Source organism: Siphateles boraxobius, unplaced genomic scaffold (assembly GCF_051911475.1).
Source record: "Siphateles boraxobius isolate OS27281-9 unplaced genomic scaffold, OSU_SipBor_1 6, whole genome shotgun sequence".
NCBI lineage: Eukaryota > Metazoa > Chordata > Actinopteri > Cypriniformes > Leuciscidae > Siphateles > Siphateles boraxobius.
The window spans coordinates 10,570,464-10,584,389 of NW_027509186.1; the positions used below are offsets into that span (position 1 = coordinate 10,570,464).

The following is a 13,926-nucleotide window of genomic DNA, read 5'->3' on the forward strand; positions in this document are numbered from 1 at the left end:
GGGAGAGTAATAGCCAACAATATTTTTCTATGAACCACATCGTGTTTAACACACAAAAGTTAAGTTCAGTTAAATTAAATTAAATTAACAGTTCTGTTTTGACAGCTGGTAGCTTTATTCCGTACCCGTCGGAGTTTATAGTTTGAATCGATCTGCCATGTGTTTTTGTTTGCTTGCATCTTTTATCCACACTAGTTCACTTTCCGTTAATTTATTTAAGTGTAGACAACCCTTTCATGCAGGATCTGGGTGCTTGCTGTGTGAAAAAATCAATCGATAAATGCATATAGCAAAGGAAGTGCATTTAAACTCGCTTCAGCGCATATTTATGTGGCAGGCGCGTGCACGCGAAAGGGAGTGCGATTTGTCCGGGAGTCAGAATTCGGTACAACACCGGCAGCAGAGATCTTGTGGTTGGCTAGCTGCTGTCAGTGACTACTGAGAGGGCCCCCTTGAGGGGGATCCCGATAACAGTAGCATTGCACTTTACTGCATTGACTATCAGGGTGGTGGTGGCGCGGGTGGTGACTAGGGTGGTGGTGGCGCAATGGATAAGACTCATGCCTTCGGTGTGAGAGACCTGGGTTCGAATCCACTGTGAGACACCAATGTGTCCCTGAGCAAGACACTTAACCCCTAGTTGCTCCAGAGGCGTGCAACCTCTGACATAATTAGCAATTGTAGCAATTGTAAGTCGCTTTGGATAAAAGCGTCAGCTAAATGAATAAATGTAAAATGTATCAAAGGGGAGCTTACCCAGTGTGTCGTTGTTGCATTTTATTCTTAACCAGTCGTTGTCTTGGGGCTCCAGGCAAGCTCGGGGCCCCAAGCAATTGCTTGGTTTGCTTGCCTTGTTGTGACGGCCTGGTCATCTAAGCCTGCAAGTTATTCTTCTGCCCTTGGGTCCATCTGCTGTTTATCTACAATAGCTCAGTGGTAAACAAGCAGTTCAGTTGACTAGAAGACCCAAATTCAATCCTAGCCTCAGACACCAATCACAGCAAGACTGTAATATGGTAGTGGAGCCAGCAGAAGATGCCACACCTACCTCCACAGTTAATTGTATTCTAGCTGTGCTGCCTGGCCAAGCTTCCACAATTCACAGACATGAGCAGATCTTCCGGCCACTAGGTGGCCCCAGCTTCTGTATAATTCATTGTGTTGCTACTCATTAGTATTTGATTTCTCCCAGCTGTGGGGCTCATTAGCTCACCGTATTTGTGTTGGCATATATAAGCATGCCTCTTCCATTTAGACTTGAGCCTTCAATGCAGTTTTTTTGTTGTTGTTGTTTTTTTTTTTGCCAAGAAAGCTAAGTCTCTTGTATTTTTGGATTTGCCTTTTGCTCATCTTTTGTTACCTGTATTTTTTCTATAGAAGCTCGGTTTCCCTTTTGTTGTACTTTTAAACGTGGACTCTTCAGTTAAAGCACCTTTTGTTCAGTCATCTAAGCCTGCAAGTTATTCTTCTGCCCTTAAGTCCATCTGCTGTTTGTCATCCACAAGATATAGAAGCATTGCTAATTCACATGGAAAATAACGTGAACCTCACACATTAAACAGTATATAAATCAAAATTGCCTAACATTACCGGATGAAATGTTAACCTAGAGTTATACTGTGAAGTTGGTGTTTATGGACTTGATCTACTCCATCTATGTTTTGATAATCGTTCTGAATCCAATATGTCATGAAGCTATAATTAAAAGAAGCATGATCTTTCTTTTGATATATTGCATGTTTAGATATTCATACCAAATAATTTAGTTTTGTGATATTGATTTAAAAAAAGCCTGATGAGGAAAGAGTTAATAATTATTATTTGTAGTGGAAAGTTTGGAAAGCACTAGAGGTAGAATTATGCTACATTTATATGCTCTATTTATGTTTTACATATATGCTATTAATTTATGTTTCCAGTTAAATCAAACTTGAGAAGACTTGAGAGGCCACAGCAGGCCTCCTGAGACGTGTTAGACACTATAAAAACACTAGCATGCACTGGTGACTCCACAGTTCAACTGAATCAGCGTTCATTTAATTCTAAATAGAGTTCATTACCTGCAATTTTAATGAAGATGCAATGATGGTCATTTCATAGTATATAACATAAGGTATATCTAATAATGTTTGTAAAGTTAAAAACAACAACAACAGTTTTTCTTAGACTGTGTTGAATTATTACTGTGCTTACCATTAAATTAATTGAATGAGTATTATATTACTGATCACACTTACTTATGACTTTACAGTTAGGGTCACATTATATGTATAAGACAATGTGGCTAAACATTCTGAGCTGAATGTTTATTTACTTATTTATGGCGTAAAAACATATGAACTTTGTTTGCTCTCTTCCTCAGGTCAATGAAAGTTTTCCTTGTGTAAGGAAAATGGAAAATGGAACCCTATTTTTACTTTATGTTGTTTGAAAATCTTGGGTGCATAAGATATGCTTTCTTCACATTGGAGTTTATTTTTTACTGTGCTGTCATATTCTTCAATGTTCTTATTATTCTTGTAATAATTCTGGAGAAGACATTGCACCAGCCCATGTACATTTTGATGTCATGCTTGTCCATCAACTCTGTATATGGTACAGAGGCTTTTTCCAAGTTTATTGACAGACCTGCTATATGGTGCACATATAATCTCCTTTGAAGCATGTCTCATACAGAGTTCCCTTTCAAGGGAACTCGCGTTGCGTCGATTGACGCTAACGGAACGCTTTGCGTGATGATGTATTGAAGCACATGTAAAATCAGTCCAATGGCGTGACGGGACGTCAGAAGCGGGTGACGTCATGAACCAGGAAGTATAAAAGCCGGTTCAAACCCAGCCGCGACAGCTTTTGTGTCTTCACAAGCGCTATATGTGAAACTGTCCCTGTTATTTGGTGTTGTCTGTCTATATATATATATTTATATCAGTATGGCGAGCAAGCAGCAGTTCAGAATGTTTGTGCACCCCTGCCCGTGTTATTTAACGGGTAGGGACACACACACTCTTTGCGTTGTTTGTTTGGGAGAGGAGCATGCACGGTCAGCGCTCGAGGGCGCTGGCTTTGAGCACTGTGATGTGCTTCTATTGCGGACACTCCGATCTTGCCTGCCGTTCTTTCGCGAGGACGCTCAGGCTCACGTTCCCCAGGGCTCAGGTCCCGCTGCTGCTGAGGCACAGCGAAGGTTTCAGTCTTGGGATCGCAAATGGATCTGTCAGCGGGGTTAGAGACGGGCTCCGTCTTATCTCTGCCTTCACCTGACAGATCCAGTGCGCAGTATCAGGGTTCGGAAGCACGCGCTGCGGTTTCTTCCGTCCCGATACACGCACCAATACTTCAACTATCCAGATCCGAGGAATTGCATGTTGCAAGTGTTGATACACATGTGTCTGAGGATTCGCCACCTCAGTCTCACGCGTATGAGGAGCTGGTTGAGGTTGTGACGAGAGCGGTCGAGACACTAAATATAGATTGGCCGTCAGATAAGCAGGACGTTCGCTCGAAAAGCAAGCTTGACGAACACTTCCTGCCCTCTCGCGCACACCCTCAACACCGGGGTCTTCCATTTGTCCCCGATCTTCACACTGAGGTGTCGAGATCGTGGGAGAAACCAGTGTCATATAGAGTACAGTGCACAAACATCACACTACTCCAATATATCCCAATGTAAAGAGCATGGTTATGGGGAGATGCCAAAGGTAGAAGAAACATTAGCCAGCTATCTTTCCCCCGAAGCGGCATCTTCCCTTAAGACCCCGGCATTACCCACCAAGCCAGTTAGAGTTACATGTGCTTTGGTGGGTAAGGCTTACTCTGCTGCTGGGAAGGCTGCAGCGTGTTTACACACCATGTCATTGCTGCAGGCTTACCAGGCAGAGGTGTTAGGATACCTTGATGAGGGCGGGGGTATTGGCCCGAACGCAGTTTGCGAACTGCGTCGGGCTACAGATTTGTCTCTCAGGGCCGCCAAGGAGACGGCTAAATCTATCGGCCGGTCTATGGCAGCTCTGTTGGCCACTGAGAGACATCTCGTGCTCAACTTGAGGAGTATAAAAGAGAGGGATAAACACTTTCTTATGGATGCACCGGTCTCGACGACTGGCCTCTTCGGCGATTCAGTAAATTCGGTCGTCGAGAGGTTTCAGTAGTCCACTAAACAGGCGGCTGCATTCCAAAAACTCCTCCCCCGTCGGATTCATGTCTCTGGGGCTGCTGAGTGGGAGCATCCCCAAACATCAAAAGCCAGCTCCTCACACCGTGCCACTCAGAAACAGAGCGTGGCCTCCAGTGCTCCCCCACAAAAAAAATGGGGACAGGGAAAGCCCGCTCAACAGCAGCCTTCAAGGCAAAAACCGGATCTAAGGACCGTTATTTTGTCCAAGAAGGCTGCGAACAAAAGGTCCTGCAACCGAGGGCGCAGGCCATCGAGGGGAGTTCCCCCCGAAAGGAGAGCGGTTAACACCTCATTATACGGTGCCCGCCTCCCTTCGGTGCCCTCGGGGGACCGTTATGCCAACCCTGCCACCTCGTGTGTTACAGAGCGCAGCGGTCTCCGGCGACCCCATATCTCGGGGTCCACCCGAAAACGTAGTGGTCTTGGGATGCCCGCCCCCTCCGAGGAGGGTTCTAGAGCAGTCAGTTCAGGCGTTCCCTGCCAGTTCGCCGTTACAGGGCGACGAGCTGGTTGCTCAACAACAACTAAATCCAGAAACCAGTCTCGAGAAGCTGGTACCTTTAGTAGAATTTTTGACAGCGTGGAAGCTGCTGCCAAATATTTCTCGTTGGGTCCTGCAGACTATAGAAAAGGGTTATCAGATTCAGTTTGGGTCTCGCCCGCCCAGGTTTATGGGGGTCCTACCCACTGTGGTGGACCCCGAGCAGGTTCTGGTAATGGAACAAGAAGTGAAAAGTCTGTTGGAGAAGGGCGCCATAGAATATGTACCTCCCTCCAGCAGGGACTCCGGGCTTTACAGCCGATACTTCATTGTTCCGAAGAAGGATGGGGGGTTGCGTCCAGAGTGCGAATTACCCCACCATAATTGGGGGGTACTGCTCCTTCTCTTCTTCTATGACCATCATGGTCCACTACCATATCAATCCCCACCGTGATCGCCAAGTGCAACATGTGTTGTGCAACACACATACAAGGTCTAAACATGCGACAAACTGATAATCAGTAGGCTACAGAATATCTCATTGTTATTATATATCCAAAAGAGAACTGTTTTGATCAACTCCCAAAAGTTAGAAGTTAAGTGCACTGAAATACCATTCTAATTACTAGTAAAAGTAATACCTTTTCAAGAAGCCTATTTCATGAAATATTGATTTGGTTTATTTTTTTAGATTTCATAAGACCTGGAGGTAAGACCCAACCCTCTCATATACTGTATAAACAGAAACCAATTTTCCATTATAGTCTATGGTAGTCAGTGTCAAATCAACACAATTACTTGGAGATATGTGAAACCTGAGCAATCTTTAATGTGATTAATAAGCATACTATGAAAAACCATACTACCACAGGGGTGGTAAAAAGGGGTGGCATGAGGTTTCAGGAGGGGGGCCATGGACATTATTCATAATTTAAAATGCTACGGTTTTCATTGAATGATTTTTGTTCTCTACACTACATTACACGGAGTGGGAGTCATTTCTGATTTGACTCCCACTCCGTGTAATGTAGTAATGTAGCTGGGTTTTTGGATGGTGTGGGTCTTAATTTGTGAATTGTGGACCCTTTCTCTGTGTAATCACTATCAACAATCTGTGTAGTCTATACTTAATACCCAGGGGGCAAAGGGGGTTTAGCAGACAACCCGGTCAACACACACACACACACACACACACACACACACACACACACACACACACACACACTTTAATATGCTTTAATACTCCATATAACTCCATGTAAAAGTGTTAAACTAAGCTGTTTTTTGCACAGGCCTATCTAAAGGGTTAATGGTGCCACCTGGTTATCAACAGTAAAAATTACAAATTTTACCTCTTCCCAACAGGGAACAACACCAACAATCAAAAATGCATGATTATATGGTGTCATGGCTTTGCAATCAAAAAATGTGGTTATAATGGAAGTCAATGGGGCAAAAACAGCCACGAACAGTAAATGAGGGAGAAAAAGATAAAATCTGATGCTGCACAAAAACTAACAATGCATAAAAACCAATGTTGTTTCTAATCTTTGACATGTCCAAGACTGTGATAAAAGGTAAAAAAAAATCCAATCCACAATCACATTTTATATTGAAAATAAGTCATTTAGTGTGTTTTTCCCCAAATCAGTGACATCATTTATGAATTTGGCGATTAAAGAGTTAAAATACTGATTTTTTTTTTTAAACATTTAGTAGTTTTGATCAGGACTGAGGTTGATTAATAGATTTATGCAAAGAAAATTTAAAAAAAAATATTTATCTGATACATTACAGCAGTTTAAAGTAGTGGCTGTTATTTTTGAAAGGTGTTTCTAGCATAAAGTATCAGGGAGATATGGCTCAAGATTCATGAATATAATTAAACCTTTTTAGCATGTTTGGGTGATTCCGGGGAGTTTAAGCAGAATTTGAGGTAGCATTGTTTTGACCCTAATTACAAGTTTCCAGCAGCTTGTTGACCAGGTTGTGATCCTCAGACATCATAGATTTCATTTTTATATGACAACCTTTTACAGCAGCCCATGTCTGATTTCCTAAAAAAACAGGTGTTTTGCCCCCTGGGTATAAATTGTACTTTGTGAAAAAGCAATTCTTGGTGGGTTTGGGGAGTATATGCTCCCCAGGAGATTTAAAAAGAAAAAAGAAAAGAAAAAGACCCCTCAAATGATGTCTTCTAGTGAGTTTTGAGGAAATATGGACAGATTTAGTCACAGGACACACACACACACACACACAGTTCGATCGCGCCCGCCCCTCTCTCTCTCACACACACACAGTTCGATCGCGCCCACGCCTCTAATACACTAACAATGTTGTTTGTAGATCCGCCCCTGATTTTACCTCACCACAATGTAAAGCTTGATTTAAATAGAGAATTATCTTGCTACCTAACCTTGCTAACTAACCTTGGTAACTAACCAAGGTCCACTTTACTAGCCTCAGTGGGTAAGTTAGTAGCAGGTAAGTAGCCGGTAATTCAATGTATGAAGGCGTGCCATGAGCTATTAGGGGTGTCACGATTCTCCAAATCCTCGATTCGATTACATTTTCGATTCTAAGGCCACGGTTAGATTCGATTCTCAATTTTTTTTTAAGCACAGGTTGCTGTTGCTCCTAAAAAGCTGACATCAGTTCATCGCAATCTCACACATCTCTGTTATTATCAGTGAAGCTGACTGCACAATGAATTTTTCATAATATATAGCCTACACTTTGTTTGTTATAATTATTTGGATTTGCCAGCTTACAGAATTCAGCACTGAACAAAAAGTCCGTTTTGAGCGGTGAGGAGAGTCTATCTTAAATGCTTCTGATTTGGCCATTGCGTTCAAGAAATCAACACATATGTCTGTGATTGGCTAAATCGCTCAACGCTGCAAACATGTTATAAATAGAAACTCTGGCCTGTAAATCGTTTCTATTTTGTTTTAGTTGTTCTTGTTGCTTTTCTGCAACAGATGAAAAAAATGTATTAGTTTTTATATGTTTTATTCATAGATATTTCTAGTTTGCGGGATTCCCGCGAATCTTTTTATTCTCCCGCACACACAGAGTGAGTGCATTACCGCCCGCGCTCGCACTCGGCCATCAAATCTAGTCCCGCGCCGCACTCTATTGCGTTGGGAGTGCACGTCTATAGATCAAGAGCCCGGCCCGAGGATAGTGACGGGAAATATCGTCCAAGTTCGGGCTCAGGCATAGACTCCAAGTTAGAGGACTCACAGCCTTTCAACACGTGTGTTTTTTTTCCCGCGCCGTGATGAGTCGTTCATGAACGATCCGTTCATTGCCTCTGTCACGCGACAAATAAACAAAAGACTCGGAACAAAAGACTTTTGACTGCATTATAATGATTTCTTAATTCAGAATACGATCAAGATTGCGTTGGTGGATGTGTTCGGGGAATTTGCCTGTTAAAAGTATAACATTTAAAGCCCCTGAAATGACTAGAAAAAAGATTAGTTAATTTTGATGAACGAGATTGAACAATAGAGTCAGTAAAACGATCCGAACTTTCCATCACGAGCGCGACATGGGGGCGTGGCAGTATCGACGATTCCATTTTTTATTTAGATTTTTTATTTCGATTTTTGAGTTTGTGAATTAATTTCGATCGATTTCGATTTTGACACCCTTATGACCTATGAAAGAACAAAACACGTTAATAAATGAAGGTTGTAAAATCAACAAGCTAGACGTCAGCTAGCAACCTACATTTATCCATACACGTCAGCAGCAAACCGTTCTCTATCTCCGTTGCTTCTAGCCACGGTGGTTAAAAATGGTACGGTCCACAATAGGGGTGTCTGAAATTGCTTTACATTACAATGTTCCTACAGTGAAAATAGGAGTTGACTTGTAACTGTAATTATATTTTTTCACAATATTAGAAAAATTATCTGACCCCCCCAAAACTGATATTTCTGTACCTTTGGGGGTAAGTCCCTGTAATTCGGACTATGGTTGCGTCCCATTTTGGATCTGAGAGTTCTGAACGAATCAGTCATGCAGCTAAAGTTCAAAATGTTAACGTTGAGACAAATCGTGCCACAGATCAGATCCGAGGACTGGTTTTGTCACGATAGACCTCAAGGACGCATACTTCCATATTTCCATCCTTCCATATGTGGGTTGGATGGAAGGTTTCTAAGGTTTCTGAGTTCCTGAGGTTTGCTTTCGGGGGCGAAGCATACCAATATCGAGTTCTTCCATTCGGTCTAGCACTATCACCCCGCACTTTCACGAAATGCGTGGATGCAGCTCTGGCGCCACTACGTGTACAGTGTATTTGCATCATGAACTACATCGATGATTGGTTGATTTTAGCTCAGTCGCATCAGTTACCGGTTCGGCATCGAGATGTCGTCCTTGCCCACATGAAAGAGCTGGGGTTACGGCTAAACGCCAAGACGAGTGTACTTTCTCCACTACAGAGAACCACTTATCTAGGGGTAGTTTGGGATTCTGTGTCGATGCGGGCGCGCCTGTCTCCGGCACGCATAGAGTCCATTCTGTCAGCCGTAAAAAGAATAAAGCTAGGCCAGTTGATCACTGTGAAACAGTTTTCAGAGACTGTTGGGTCTGATGGCAGCAGCGTCCAACGTTATCACTTTTGGCCTGCTGCACATGAGACCCTTGCAGTGGTGGCTCAGGACCTAAGGGTTTTCCCCGAGGGGCAACCCCTTTCGCATAATCAAGGTTACGCGGCGATGCTTACGTGCCCTGGTTATGTGGAAGAAACCTTGGTTCCTGTCCCAGTGACCCGTGCTGGGAGCTTCTTGTCGTCGCAGAATGCTAACGACAGATGCCTCCCTCACGGGCTTGGGAGCGATCCTAGAGGGATGCTCGGCTCAGGGTCTATGGGGGACCATCATCTTTCCTGGCATATCAATCGCCTGTAGATGATGGCTGTTTTTCTTGCCCTCAAGTATTTCCTCCCAGACCTCAGGGGCCACCATGTGTTGGTCCACACGGACAATACATCGGTGGTCGCCTATATAAATCATCAAGGGGGTTTGCGTTCGCGTCCACTGTGCAAACTGGCGCACCATATCCTCTTGTGGTCCCAGGGCAAGCTGCTTTCACTCAGAGCAGCTTATATTCCGGGGACCCAGAACATAGGAGCAGACATCCTGTCAAGACAGGGGCCGAGGCCCGGGGAATGGAGGCTCCACCCCGAGGTGGTGGAACTGATATGGAGGGAGTTCGGCCAGGCTCAAGTGGATTTGTTTGCTTCTCGAGAGGCGTCTCACTGTCCACTCTGGTTCTCCCTCACGCATCCAGCTCCTCTCGGACTGGATGCGATGGTACAGACATGGCCGAGGCTGCGTTTGTATGCTTTTCCCCCGATTGCTCCCGGGAGTTCTGGAGAGAGTTCGCAGGGACCATCTGCGCCTGCTTCTTATAGCCCCGCGGTGGCCGGGCAGAGTGTGGTTGGCAGATCTAGAGTCTCAACAGGCCTCCTATGGAGCTTCCCGTCAGGAGGGACCTACTGTCTCAAGCAGAGGGCTCAAAATTTCACCCTCGTCCCGAATTGTGGAACCTGTGGGCTTGGCCTCTGAGGGGGCCCAGCTGATAGGATCAGGTCTCTCAACCGAGGTTGTGGAGACCATTATACAATCCAGAGCTCCCTCCACAAGGAAACTTTATGCCCTGAAGTGGAAGGTTTTAAATTCATGGTGCAGTGACCGTCAGCTGAACCCAGTTAACTGCCCGGTTGGTACAGTGATTGAGTTTCTGCAGGATCGGTTCTCTGCAGGTCTATCCCCGTCCACTCTGAAGGTCTATGTAGCGGCCATAGGTGCTTACCACATCCCTTTGGGTGGAATGTCTGTGGGTAAAGACCCTCTGGTATCTCGTTTCCTACTTGCCACTCTGAGGCTGAGGCCTGCTGTACGCACTAGGGTACCGACTTGGGACCTGGCTATTGTCCTCCAAGGCCTTTCCCAGGCTCCCTTCGAGCCCCTGGAGGAGGTTCCAGTCAGTTTTCTTACTTTAAAAACTCTGTTCCTCCTCGCTTTCTTCCCTTAAAAGAATAGGAGATCTTCAGGCTCTGTCGGTTGCACCCTCGTGCTTGGAATTTGAACCTGGCATGGTTAAAGCGTTCCTTCATCCTAGACCAGGTTATGTTCCCAAGGTCCCCACTAATGTGGCCCGATCTATAGTGCTGCAGGCCTTCTGTCCTCCTTTGTTCCATGATGCGGACCAGGAAAGGCACAATTTGCTATGCCCTGTGGGGGCGCTGGATGCTTATGTCCACAGAGCTGCCCTGTGGCGTAAAATTGAGCAGCTATTTGTCTGCTTTGGACCCCCTAACAAGGGGTCCCCTGCATCTAAGCAAAGGATGAGCAAGTTGGTGGTCGAGGCCATCTCACTTGCTTACGAGTCGACCGGACAGCCTTCACCTATGGCCGTTCGGTCTCACTCGACTAGGAGTATGGCGGCCTCTAAGGCCTTATTGTCAGGAGTTCCTCTTCAGGACGTTTGTGATGCGGTAGGCTGGTCCTCACCTCACACATTCGTTAGATTCTATGCTCTGGACGTGGACTCTACTCCAGGGTCCCGAGTGCTCTCGTCTTAATGCTGCTCGCCTGATTTCACACTGGACAGGCACTTCTCGCTATGGTGGCGTTGGTATAGACGTTCCCTTAACGTCAATCGACACAACGCGTGTTCCCTTGAAAGGGAACGACTGTAACCTCGGTTCCCTGAAGAGGGAACGAGACATTGCGTCACCTACCATATCTCCTGCGTGCCTGTAAGCGACTTGTTCAGACCCTGTGAAGCTGTGGTGGCTGGGTTTGAACCGCTTTTATACTTCCTGGTTCATGACGTCACCCGCTTCTGACATCCCGTTATGCCATTGGACTGATTTTACATGTGCTTCAATACATCATCACGCAAAGCGTTCCCTTAGCGTCAATCGACGCAACGTCTCGTTCCCTCTTCAGGGAACCGATGTTACAGTCGTAACCGAGGCATTTTGTCATTTACTCACATGCAGCTTTTGAACTTACAATATTGATGTTAATGGCATTTGATAGGTTTGTTGCGATCAGTAAACCTTTGCATTACAACAACATAATTACCACAAGGTTTCTAACTTTGAATCATGGCTTTATCCAATTACTTTTGTTGGTATTAGTGGTCTTTTGACTGCAGGGCTGACAATCTGTGGTAACAAATTGCTTCAGGTGTACTGCCACAACTATGAAATTGTCAAACTCTTATGTGTGAACAATACTATTGAGCCTTTAACTGACTTCTCAACCAAATGGTTGAGCACATTTTGAGTCACTATATTTTATTGAGGAGTACCTAACTTAACTCAAACTGATTGAGCCATCTCTACCATCTGGTTGAGGTATGTTATGCCAAAAAAACATCCACTAGATGTCACAGTGTCAATCAACAGCACTTTTCACAACACTTCTTCTAACATGGATGTCAGAAACAAATAAATCACCCCAGCCATGTGAACTGTTTTTGGTGAAATTTTGCAAGCTAAGCATATATGTTTTTTACATATTACACTATAAGAGCCCTAACTTTACAAAATTATGTTACTTGGTTCCATGAAAAAACTTAAGTATGTTTTTAATAATTTTTCAAAAACATTCTCAACCAAACGGTTGATTTGGCACATAATGGTAAACTGTCATCCCCCTTTTTTAAATGGACATTACAATGCACTATTAAAACTTGGTTGTAATTGAAGAATGCTTTGGAATAAAGACCTAAGTCTGGTCTTGTTTTAAAGAAAACAGTCAGCAGATTATTGCTGAAGTAAAAGCACTTGAAAAAATTAAAGTATGAAAAAGTTATGGAAGTTTTAAATTTACATTAAATCAAATATACTGTACTTAATATTTTTTCTTTTATATAAAATATATATTTTACAAAATATTTTTTACTATTAAATTAATATAAAATCAAAGCCATATATCTAACCAAGTTGTGTTCCAAATTTGAAGTTGATATCACAAAAATTTAATTTGTATGCATTCTGCTGTAACAACTTAATACATTTCTGTCCAAATATCACTTCTGTCACAAAATATGGAACCTTGAGACTCAGACCTTTCTGACAATGTGTTTGTCAAGATTAGAAAAGGTTTTGATCATAAATTATGAAGGGCAATGAAAAAGTATGGCAATATGTGTATGAATTCCGGTACCATTTTTTTTTTACCATTAAGTGACATCTCAACCATTTGGTAGAGGCCGATATTTAAAAAATTATGGGATGTGTTGAAAAAAAATACATTGAGTCTGGTTACTAGCGACATAAGGAGATAAGAAATGCAAACAAAAAATTTTTCCATCACTTTTTTCTTGGTGCGGACCTTAAAGGGTTAATAATATTTATGGCCTGATTGTAACTATCACAACCGTTTTTATCCCTTTGAGTTTTATACTGTATAACTATGTCAGAATTATTATAATTTGTCAAAGAAGCACATGAGAGTTCAGGAGCAAAGCATATAAAACTTGTATTCCACACATGGTGATACTTTTAAATTTCTCAGTTGCTATTTTTTGTGAGCTCACTTTGAGTCGATTTATGAATGGGGAACTTCCTATAGCCCTGAGTGTTGTCATTTCACTTGAATTTATTGTTATACCACCCTTTGTAAACCCTATTTTTTATGGTCTAAACTTTCATGATATCCGCAAAAACATTAGGCATCTTATAAAAGCCTCCAAATAGCCTGCTTTGTTTCTGTTGTAATACTGTAACACAGAAAACCAAATTTGAAGAAATGTAAAGATAATTGTTCAATCAAGCAGTCACTCACCTTATAGTTGTGAGTGACTGCTAAATGTGATAGTTTTCACCTTTCTGAATTCTATACAGATTTCCTTTAAATAACCTCCTCAGTAAATATATTTTTGTGAAAAATGGTATAAGGGTTTTAGAAACACAATCAGAGAGTAACTTTCTTAATTGACTGAATAAAGGGGCCATCCATATCATATGAGCTCAGATTAATAACTTTATATATAGAATATAAGCTTCCATGAAATCTTTTAAAAATGATAGACTATTAGTGTCAGTTATTCTTTATAAGTGTATTGTTTAAAAATAATAAGAATAAAATAATTGTCAGTTTGTTTTTTCAAACTGGTGTAAAATTCTTTACATTTTGTTATTCTTTTTTTGATCAAAGTCTTTTTATTGTATCTTAACATACAACAAACAACTAACACTTAGCAACCCAGAACCCAACCATCCACATCGCACCAC

At 42.8% G+C, this 13,926-nt stretch overlaps 1 pseudogene; it reads left to right on the forward strand.

Moving 5' to 3' along the window:
• Positions 1–1,528: 1,528 nt before the first annotated feature.
• On the forward strand, positions 1,529–13,389 carry LOC143715569 (olfactory receptor 51I2-like; annotated as a pseudogene).
• The last annotated feature ends 537 nt before the right edge of the window (positions 13,390–13,926 follow it).